Source organism: Oreochromis niloticus, linkage group LG20, assembly GCF_001858045.2.
Source record: "Oreochromis niloticus isolate F11D_XX linkage group LG20, O_niloticus_UMD_NMBU, whole genome shotgun sequence".
In the NCBI taxonomy this organism is placed as follows: domain Eukaryota; kingdom Metazoa; phylum Chordata; class Actinopteri; order Cichliformes; family Cichlidae; genus Oreochromis; species Oreochromis niloticus.
In genome coordinates, this window is record NC_031984.2 from 22,119,465 (window position 1) to 22,131,618 (window position 12,154).

At 40.3% G+C, this 12,154-nt stretch overlaps 1 protein-coding gene across 17 annotated transcripts in view; it reads left to right on the forward strand.

The window, feature by feature from the left end:
* Positions 1 to 12,154, forward strand: part of kif1b (kinesin family member 1B) — a 59,799-nt gene that overhangs the window by 6,938 nt on the left and 40,707 nt on the right. The window lies entirely within an intron of this gene.

Here is a 12,154-nt window from a genome sequence, read left to right on the forward strand (position 1 = left end):
GAGTTAGCTACTCATCATCGTGGTTAAAGATTAAGCCATGGCAGATTTTACTTTGCTATCTAGAATTTTAGTTCAATAACTGGATTTTTAAAATGGTCTTCTTTGGCTCTCGGGGAGATTTCTCTAAGCCTAAACAATTTAACCCAGAGTATAACAGATGTCTGCTTTAAAAGACAGAGGATCTCACTGAGATCACCCAACCATTCTCCATGTTGCCACAGATCAGGCCAGTTGCTTTCCTGTATTTTCTTGTAATAACCTGCCTGTGCTTCCTTGTTCAGCTTATTACGGGAAGGAGTCTTGTAACTTCCATTGTTGATTATTTATTTGCTTTTTGTTTTTCTGTTTTGTCATATCTTTGTGTTTTAATTGCTACAGGTAAATAAAGAGACTTATTAGAAACCTCTTTTTTGCAAACACCAGAAATTAAACATTGCAGCAAATGTCATAGTTGGATGACGTGATCCTCGGTCGTAACTTGAGGGCTTGAGGATCAGCTCCAGATGTCTTTAAGCGTAGGTATTACCAATGCCATAAAGCAGTACATCTGGAAAAGCAGCATACCTCCTGATCTCACGAGGTTTATTTGTCTCACATAGCACACTAGCTAGAAATTTGCCAAACTCATTCTGTACTCATCTTATGGTTATGTTTTTTTCCATGCATCCCATTGGTTAAATTCTATCTACCTCATTGTTTTTAGCTTTTCAGCCTGCGATGGAGATCAGAAGTGAGTGAGCCTTTTGCAGAAAAAAGTGGGATATTAGAGGAGCTGGTAGGGGGGAGGGGGTGTGCAAACGCAGCCGCAGCAGATAGACAGTGAAAGTTGTGCACGAGCACACTTCACGTGTAGGACAGCGTGAGGCGGCATCACATAGCGATACATCGTGAGGTTTTGGTCATAATTATGATTGAGGCTGACCGTGCATGTTTGTAGCTTAGCTACCAGTGAAGGGAGACGGTGCCATTATTTTTTACATCCATTAGTTCTAATTGGAAGCCTGTTTGCATTTTCACTTCATTATTTAAAATACAAAATGCAAACAGAAATGAGTAGAAATTGAGAGATCTCTGTATTTAGGCTGGTTCAGTTGTTTCTGACTCTCCTTGTTTTTCTTAGCACTGAAAATATTTCTTTATCACTTTGCTCGTCTTCCTCATGATGGCTAAGAAGAATGCAAACATTAAACTTCTGCACAGGATAATCAGCACATGCAGGGTTCAGAGTACAGCATGATGCTTTTGTGCTTTCGTTTGATTACCTGCACATGACATAACCAGCACGTATTTCTTTAAATGTCTTTGCGTTCCCAACAGCCTGCATCCAACACCATTCATCTCTGACTGGCAGCAAAAAAAAAAAAAAAAAGCCAAGATAATGGCATGTTTGTTATCATGTTCCGTCACTTCTTGGCTTGCTCCTCATCCCTGCTCTTTGGTTCAGTGCTTAAGTTGACTGAAATAGTCGGACTTTCCCACATTCAAGAAAGTGAATGTGTTTTTAAGTTTTTTGCCCTCACCGACACAGACTGTTGTTTGGTTTCCTCCCACAGTCTGGGGCTGAATTCAGAGGCAGACCGGGGAGCTTTACAGTCTGAGCACGAGTAGCTTGTTGGTGGGCATCATGCTCACTGTGTATTATTCATGCATCCAGAGTGGAGGGGTTGGCAGTGTAATATTTTTGAAACCTTAATTAATCAGGCGGGACAGCTGACCCATGACTAGGTCAGGTACCGGACTCCTTTGCTGGGAAGCTAATGAAGATCATTGGAGTGTACACCCACTCATGGATGCATATGCATGCAGCACACACACTTTCACACATCACTTTTGTTCTCTGCAGAGAAACTGTTCTGTGAAAGGTTCACTCATCTAATGTTAACATGAAGCATCAATCTTTGCTTAACCTGAATGTTTGTTTTTTTGAAAGATGGACACCAAAGGAAAAGAAATGTGAGGTTTTCACCGATCCATGCGCATGTCACAATGCGTACAGAAAGCCAGGGAACATTTAAAGTGAGACTTGTGTTGCAGAGTAGAGGCTAGTTAAGGAAATCCAGGTCACTGCTCTGTAAAATAGGAGCTTGTTGTGAGCAGTGCTGTCTTCCCCGTGTCTGCACAGCTCGGTCTCCACGTTGTTCCCACTGTTCTTGGGCCATATGATAATCTGAACACTGAAGAGATGCTCTGATTGAGGATTTCTGCACTGAATTTTTTCTTTTTCCTTTTGTCTTTGATTTTTTTTTTTTATGTATTCCCCCCCCCCCCTTTTTTTTAAGCACAAATTCAAATATGCAGATTTCTGGAACTGGATTCAGGGACCCCAAAACTGATGTGAGAATATATAAACACTGCCTACTGACATCAGTAAATGTCATGTTGCGTGGCTCCACAAGCTGAATATTGGCTGCTTAAACCATTGCATCCCTACTGTTTTTAGACGGACTTCAGATGTTGCTCTGTCATGATTTAGATATAAAAACAAGTAATGCTGCACTGCAGATCCATTCATTTATACTTGTCAAAGAAACTTTCCTTTCTCCAGGATTTATTGTTTCTGATGGCAGTAAAGGCGGATGTCTGGAAAGCTGAGGCGACTGCACTCATGTTAAAGTCATAGGTTACTGGAGTTGAATCAGCCCCTCTCTTTTTTTTTTGCTCTTCTTGTCATTTTTATGACTTTTTCAGCTGTAATTTCATGTTTTATAGCATCATCTGTGTGTAAATGTTATTAGTTAATCACTGCAATGTTGATCACCTCAGTTGAGTTGACATTAAAATCTTGTTCTGTAATGTGCAACCAAATTTTCTAAAGATTTAAACTTTAGAGGAACTGCTTTCTCTGTAAAGCTTTTCAGTTCCTATTTTTTTTTTAGTTGAGCACGTGCAGCTCCACAGGCTTATTGTGCCAAGGTTAATGCAGGAAATATTCAGTGCTGTAAAAGTAAGTGCTATTTTTAAATCGGAATATACCAGACTCTTAAAGCTGAGCTGGACGTGCTGAACTTCTTCTCGGCACAGGTTGTCATGGGAAAGACCTTTGACCTTTGAGGCAGCACCTGCACCAAGGAGAATATAATTCTTGGGAAAGCAGTGCCTCTTGAAGCTGTGAAAATGGCTGAAAAAAGCTCATTAAAGGTCCTGGAGTATGTTCCCAGAGTTTAGGTTGACATACAGAGTTTAGGTAGGTAATTAGAATTGAAACTCTTTTTTTTTTTTTTTTTTTTTTTTTTAAATATAAAAAAAAAAGAAAGAATTTAGTCTTATTTCAGCATTGATTTCATTTAACCCTGCATGCCACCACCTGTGAGGCTGCCTGGCATCCCTCTCTCTTTGTTGTAGTTCTGTGTTTGTTTAGCTCCTGAATGGAGTCCTGCTGGCCTTGCATGTTTTCTCTGTCTGGTGGCTTCTAGAAGCCTCTCTTTAGTCTCTGTTATCCTGGACTCAGTGAGTCCACATAAGCTGCTAATATCAAGAGGTAGTTGGAGCCCTCGCCAGCTATCAGTGTCTGTGGGCTCGGAGCAATGTATGGTTTGGCTACAAGTTCAGCGGAAAGGTTGGGCGGCTGAAATCTGTCCATTCCTTCCTGTCACTGACAGTCTGTCGGCATGCTAGGCACTAACTGCCATCTGCTGCTGTATAAATAGACAGTCGTCAGAGCTGGAACAGCTGGCACATGGGCCGGCCAGGACCACTGCTTTCTAGCTAAACAGGCAACTCCACCTATAATCAGGTTACGCATGTGGGGCTTTTTTGTTAAAAATGTATTGATTCAAGATTTTCAGCGATTTTTTTTTATTTCTTACCATGCTAACAAGAAACCCAGTATCCTAAATTGGGGCGAGGAATTAAGAGAAAGCCTGTTACCACATACATATATGCATATTAAGGGAAAAAAGCAACTCCTACTACACTGCCTCTCTTTTCTCTCTGCTATCACTCAAAATGCTTTAAAGAAATCCTCTTAAGTTGGTAGGTGGTGGGATTTATATGTGATAGCTCAGAAACAGAAAGTAAACAGGGGCTTTTTTTGCACTACATGCAAACACTGATTTCCTGCTCAGACCATATTTCCTCAGATAACCTAGGCACATGTATTGAATGCATTTGAAGCTTGACTTTTTCAGAGCATCAGTTAAATAAAGCTTGCTTTTGAATGGAGCGCTGTTGTTTTACATGTGCTTTTAAGCTAACTTCAGTCACTTTCCAATGAAAACACTGAGAGTATATATTTTTCTGAATGCTTTTTCTTCCCTAAAAAAAGAGAGGGGGGTAGGGCAGTGTGAAAAGGGTCATTGTCACAGAGGGGACTCGGCGCATAGAGCCTTGTCATAACAGATTACCTAATGTGTTTTGCAGGCTCTAACCCTGCATGCAATACCCTGCATTCAGTGCTTTGTTCAAGTGTCTTCCTGTGCCTTTTTTCCTCTCTCCTCTCACCCAGTAGAAGAATGACGTGATCGGCCTTCTGAGTAGAAGCTGAGATGCTGTTAGTGCCTTCCTTTAAAGTTCCAGCAGTACCTCTGAAGTACACTCATCTGATCAAATGAAAATGCCTGATTCTTTCATGAATAGAAAGATTGTTGTAGTTCATCTGAGTCAGTGACCGTGATATTGATTGTTTTATAGGGTCATGTCTCCTGGTAAGAAAAACTCAGCTTGCTGCTTGGAAAGTTACAGTATTTTTTTTTTTCTCTGGTAGAAGTATTTAACAGAGGCATATTGATTTGCTGTGTCGATATTGTTTTAATTAAAGGCCACCTGGCAACCCACCCTGACCTTACATGAACGTCACTGTATCCAAGGGGGGTAATCAAGGTGTAAGTTTCTGTTTTGGAGATGTTGTATGTGCTGTGTTGTGGCTGCGACAAGCTCAGCTGTTTGGCAAATGTACGCTGCAGTGCTCAGACACTACTTTTAGCCCTCAGCTTTAAGCCGCATCCAGCGACAACTCTGTCACCTGTGCCGCAGCCCTGGTAACCGAGCACTCTCCTAAATACACTGGATGCAACACGCAGAGAATTTCTGTGGCCAACTCAGCATGTACCTCATCCAGATTTGAGTCTTGCTACTTGACAGTGAACAGCTATATTAGCATTACTGTGGCACTGCTCACATTGTTGGTTCATTTTGACAGCTGTTTTGCTTCACCATTCATCCACAAACTGACACAGGTGGGAGGCTGTAGTTTGGGGTTTGAAATAAGTGTTCACAACATTTTCTATTTCTCATACAATACCTCACACTTTTTACCAAAAGGAATAATTGTGTTGTAGCCATGAAAAAGCTGTGATTCTTATCCATACTGCAAGAATCACACGATGAATGTCACTTGACAACGGTGACCTTAAATGGAGATTTAATATTTTAAGTGAATATACTTACCTTTTCCCTCAAGTCTTCTGTATAGAAAATGAATGATACTCTGCGACTTCAGGTGTCATAACTGCAGGCAATGGGAAGTAGGCCAGACCCAGGTCAAAGTTTTCTCAAATTCCCGGTAAGCGACTGAAGCAACTACCAATGAGAGCGAAGATTACCTCTAATTGACATATGACCTGGTAGTACAATAGAGGGTCACCTAGGCAACCAGAGCTTGTGTGCGAGCGACCAGCCGTCAGCTTCAAAGTTATGTATGGCAAATGAATGTCTTCCAGTGTGCGTGCAGCTTAATTTGTGGATTTGCCATTTCGTCCGTTTGTGTATGTATTCGCCTGTGAAGGCGAGTTTTCAGCCAACGCTAACATGCTTCCGTGCAGCGCGTCGAGTAACGTGTGATGCTTTGCATTGATCAAATGTTGATTGATTGAAAAGTGGACTGGAACAGGGAAGGAAGCGATAGCAGAGCTCACTAGGAATGATGCAAAAAAAACCCCCAAAAACCTAAACTGTGTGTTGTATGTATGTTGCTATGACAACTCAGTTTTCCTCTGGGATCAATAAAGTTCCTCTGATCTGAATTCAGTGCTGGCTGCATCTGTGTAAAACGTACCAGCTGTGGATGTAGAGGATGCAGCAGTTTCACTGTCAGACTTTGCTGCACTCACAGGGAAAACTGTAATGTTTTAGTTTACCCTCTCTGTGTCTCTGGCTTTTAACACCAATGCAGGGTGTTTCTTGGGGGGGGGGTGTTGTTTTTTATGTGGATGGCAGAGGGGGAGAGGGAGACAGAGATTAGGTTTTAAGTGGCATTTCTAATCAGCACCATGATCCATATTATCAGATTATGTTATTGGGAGAAATTCCATTATTGGAACAACAACAATTTTTAATTGACTTGCTTCCATCTTGTATATTACATATTAACTAGCAGAGAAGAAAATCATTCCAGACCCAGAGCTCTACCAAAGCAGAAAATTATTTTCTGACATGGGGTTTGTTTTGGTGAGGTTCCATTATTGTTTTGGACACCTAGATGTAATCTCTAGAAATAAAAACATGCAGTGATGGTGAACTGCAATCCATTTAAAAATAATGATTACTTTGGCCTTCAATATTTAATAATAAGTAAGAAGCTGGGCGCTAATACTGTACACTGAACTTTAAATGTTTCTCTCAGCTGCTATTACAAATGGATTTTCTATCACTAACAGTAATTTGCCTGTGCAGTTACATGTCATGAGATTATTTAATTAGTAGTTAAGTGCACATGGTTTTGGTTCAAGTGGTGTAACCAACATTTTTATTTAGTGGAAAAGAGCAGTCTGTACTCTTGTGAGTAAATTTTTGAATTAAATGTTTGACGTGATATTATTCAGAAGTGAACATCACACAGATGCTCTTGCATATGCACACAGAGACCCCAGGGACGCTATTAAAATTCCTGTCTTGTTCAAAGAAGCACGTGTTGCCATTCCAGCTGTGCACAGATATTATTTCTCTGGGATCCTTTAACTTCACCCATTTGTTTCTCTTTCAAAGTTTCCATATGCATTCACCCTAATGTCTTCACCCCCTGCCTGTGATCCCAGATAGTCATCGATCAGCTTCACTTAGCAGTCGGCGTATCCTTAGTGGGTTACTGGAAGAGAGAGAGGTCGATTTTGTTTAGCCATTTTAGACTCTGGCTGTTCGCGTCAGGTGAAAAGGGCTAGCTTTTAGTCTCCATCTGGTGCTTGGAGACCTCCTAACAACCTAATTACTGAGGGTTTTTTTTTTTTCTTTCCTGGTTGGATTATAGGCCCCATATTGAGCACTGTAGCACAAAATGTCTGCTGGCAACAACCAGCTGAGGTTGATGTCAGGATGTGGTTAGTTAACTGCTGTTCACCCTGACTTGAAGTGGAGGGCTTGCATCCTATCAATCCTAAATTCCTAGGAGCTGAAAATGTAAAGCTGCAGCATTTCGGAAGAGCAAACAGTTGAATGTGCCACCCAATAGCTTTTGTTTGTCTACATTTCACAGTCTTGAGAGAATTTTGACTGAGTACCTCAAATGTGTAGATTTGCATGTCATCTGTTAATGTAATGGATGTTTAGTGCTTACCAACGGCGGGATGATAAACAGTGCTACATCTCTCACCGTGTGCCCCAGTATTTCCTGGTACACACAGTCAGCCAGTGTATTCCTTCTGTTTCAGTGCATCTAAATGATGAACTGTCATTACTACACTCATTTTCTTATATTTTTTTCATTTTATGACATGTTATGTCTTTGCACAGTTTAGGTTGCTTCTCACGTTGCTTATTAGGCCTGACATTATAAGTGGCTTAATGTCTCCAGTGCTGGCTGCATGTTGGTTGTTAAGATGTGCAAAGGATTTAAACTTGGAAATCAGTGTTTGATAAATGACTGTAATTATCCATAAACTTGAATTTTAAGAATGTCTAAATAGTTTGTGAGGGCAATAACGGTGAACGCTTGAGACGAGAGAAAAGAGGACGCGATGTGCTGCATCCTCCCCGTCTGTGCCAAGTTTGAGTTGTTATGGCAACCAGAATCTGGTCCTATACCTGTTGCCATGGATGAGAAAGACGGAATGATGACGTTGCTTATGAGGCAGCAGGATGCGTTTGCCATTTCAAGTTCAGGATGTGACTGTAGCTGAATATTAAGTGGGAATACTATAAGTATTATTTATTTCAGGATTCATGACTTTTACTAAGTGTGAATCCCTGTTCATGTGCTTTATGGGATGTGTAGGTGCAGGTGTAGGCATGTCATGCTAGAGTGCAAGGGCACTGTTTTGTGATTGACTGCATATCAGATGGTGAGGATAAAACTCTCAACATTCTGCCCGTCCAATGTAACAATTTGACACATGCATGTGAACAAGTAGTGACACACCAGCCCAACCTTTCTACTCCTGGTAGATACAAGTACCACGACTTTGCGTATTTTTCCACAGTCACATCCTGATTGATTGCAGATATCAATCAAATACTGATGTTAAATGTATAGGTTGTACTCCTGATTGTGAGGAGAAAGGTGAGAATGATAAATCCACACATGAACAATTTAAGAACTGCCTTTATTTTTTGGAAAAAAAATTAACACAGAATTGTGGTATGAAAAGAATATGTAGAATATTCAGGCATGGAAAGTTTTTGCTACTGGACGTTTTATGATTGGATTAAAGCACAACTACATCTATATAGTTTTTGGGGATTATTTTATTTTTAAGACTCAGATTATTATAAATTTTATTTATATTATGTATAGTAGGTGATCTCAAAACAAATGGGCCATTATGTCTACATTACATATATGTGTTCGTTGTTATTTCTTTTAGTACAGAGGCACTTTGGGATCACTGGAATGTGTTCTTGTTTACAGATATGCATACATTTTCAACAAACTGTAACTAATAGTGCCTGTAGCTGATTACCTTGTCTTAAACGGTTAACAAGTAGTCTGCAAAGAAATAGAACAATACATTTTTTAAAAATTAATTTGCTTGGTGTTTATGAACAGCAAGTTTCTTAATGTACGCCGTGATAATGAACATAAAAAGAATGGCACGATAAAATTACACACATGTCTGTGTTTTTATACCTGAGCGAAGCAAACTAGACCCACAGGCCTGCGTTTGTGCTAGTCATTATAATAATGAGAAAGAAAATAAAATCACGTAACCAGAATGATTTGCAGTCCACACTTCCATTCGGTTAACAAAAACCAAAACTAATTGTCACAGGATATAAAGTCATTCAGTCCTTAAAAGGTTTCCTGTTATGCTTTTCAGTTAGACATAATGCCACTTTTTAATTTCCACTTAATTTTCAAAAAAAAATTGGGATATGTGCTATTGTTAGTGTTAATGTGTCCAGAGCAGAGAAGTCTAACTTAAAAATACAACCAATAAAGCTCAATTTGGATTTATTAATTTGATCCTTAAATCTTTGTGGCAAAATACCTGTTATCCTTGAGTAGCACTGATCTTTGTCTCTCTTGGTTCCCTGTACCCTCACAATCGGACTCGGCTTTATTCATTCACACACTCAACCAATTTGAACAAAACAGATTTTTTTAGTTCTCGGTATTGCAGCATGCCACTACACTGTGTGCAGAGGAACAGCCTGAAATGTGAGCACACAAAGAAGACGCACAAACAAAACAAAACAGAACAAAACAAGTCTATTTTAAACAGGAAATCTTCTAAACAATGGGCACAGCTTATTTCGGTGCACCTCTGGATTTGTTCTTGTTTCTCCATCTGTCTTAGCTGTTCTTGAATGTAGCGCAGGAGCCTCCCGGCTGTTAATAGACTCCAGTGCTACCTGGCTAGCTAGCAGAAGTATCAGAATTGTTATTTTTCTTTATCTAATTTGTCTGTAACAAATTAATCTCTGTTGTTATGATGGTGCTTTTGAAGAGCAACTAATAATTTTCGCATCATCAGAACCATGAGTAAGAAGGATTCACAGCTGTTTCAGTTGCCAGTAATATTAATACATTTAGCTGAAATGTAAAATCTCAGTGACCATTTTGTCTTTTTGTATTAGTGATATTTAAACATTTAAAAATTGGACATGGTAGTTACCTAAATTAATTTGGATACTGACAAGTTAGCTTTTTATCAGCTTTTTTTGAAAATGCCAAACAGTACAAAGCTTCCTACTTAACACCATTTGCTAACATAAATTCACAAACTGCTGCAAAGCAACAAACCCCCCAAAAACAAATCAAATTTGTTGGCGTAGCAAGCATGAAATATCTTGAGAACTCCTAATAGTTTGCTGTTAGCTTCCTCCATGCTGTGTAAGCTCTCTTTCTAGGAACTAGTGCACCCCAGGTCACACACAGCACAGCAAACCAAACACAGAATAACTTATATTTGAATAAAATAGACGGCTCCCTGTTGTCACAGTACCACAGACACCCAACCCAGCTATTTCAGTCTGTATCGAACCAATATCATGAACAAATATTAGACTAGTGTGTTTTCTTACTTCTTTCAACACAATATGTAAATAAAAGCTAGACTGTGAATATGTAACCGTTGCCATTGGTGTCCTTTATGTGCAGATGCAGCACTAGTTAGAGCCCCATTTTTGAAGGTGTGGGTGTCTTGACCTCAGAACACCTTTACAGGCTCTTACAGAAGAGACCCACTCTTATGACACACTGATGACACCACATGGATGAACCAGCCCTCCTTTCTGGGAGCAATGTTGTGGGCTATTGAATGAGATAATTATACTACATGAGCATGATTCACATTAAGGAGCTGATGAATCTCCTAGTAGTTGCTACCATGTAGTGTCTTGTCCAAGATTGAACTTGGGAAGATTGAGAGAGTCAAAGATTAAAAAGCTTGTTTAATGCTGATTCCCTGTATGGTAGAGTTTGTCACCATCAGACTTCTGTGCTATAATAGGAATATCGCTGTCTAAATGCCCCCACATGTGGAACTGTCTCATCATGTTTCTGTTTTTAATGCTTAGTTGCCTCATTGACACTGAATCAGAGCTTAGGCTGCTTTCTCATTAATAGCCACTGTAGATTGTTCCAGGAAAGGTGAATAAGGGCACTGGTAATCTAAATCCCCCTTCATTTCTTCATCCCCAGTCTCCAATTTCCCTTTGGAGGCAGGTCAAAGTTGAAATTGGGATTTATTTAGCCGCCTGTCTCGCTGTATCCTCTTCCAGTGCCCAATATGGAAGCTGCTACTCCGCCTGCACACCTTAACCTGTTCAAAGATTGTAGAGTGCACAGGCAAATGGATTATTTTTGCATGAATCTATATGAGTTTCAGTGAAATAGCTGCTGCTTTAATCATCATAGATTTAGCATGAAGCAGTTAGTGTTCAGGTTTCTGAGGACATGCTGTGCTTTTCTGTCAGCCTGTGACCCATGGAGGGCGATATGCTATCCCTGTCTCTCCAGATCTCTTGCATTATTGATAAGCACGCTGAAATCCTCTGAGCACATAAGGCACTCTGCTGGCGACATCTTGATGCAAAAGCCTCTCAAGCACCGTCATGTTGAGGAGCCAAACCTGGCTTTAATTTGCCCATTAGCACAGGGCAACACACAACGCTAATTATTCCTTTGTGACTGGTACTGCAGACTTCCCTGGAAAGATTGAAAATGTTCTAAATACTTACGCTCACAGACTGTAGCATTCTTACTAAGACACAGATAGTTTTTTTCCTTTTGTCCTGCTTCGGTTTCTGTTGTTGATCTGTTTGGACTGTTGCTAGGGCCTTGAGCACTCACATTATTTTAGTCTCTCCAAACCCTTCTTTCACTAGCCTCTTTCTCACTCCTTCCTCTCCCACTTCCCCCTCACTTCTAAAGGTGGTGGTATGCATTTGTCTGCCTGGCCTGAGCAAAGTCTCGTGCATTAGCCATGGCACAAAACAACTTTAATCCCTAAAGTTTAGTTTGTCTAAGAGGAGTGATTTCTGTGGTTATCTTATAGTAAATTAACATCCCGCTTTCTGCCTGTCACATATCCAGTGTGAAAGCTAGCGCACTTGTCACCAGCAGTACCAACCAGCATGGTTGAGGAGTGTGACATGCCAGACATGGCAGCAGATTTCTGTTCATTAAAAACTGTCCATGTGGCGACGGGGAATGGCTGAGTAGTGTTCGGCGAGAGCAGGTGAAGTGGTGTGATTGAAGCAGGCTGTGTTTTTCATTCAAACTCTGCTTTTGATTGTCACTTTGTAATGATGTCAATCTAAATGATGATGATTAAAACACTGG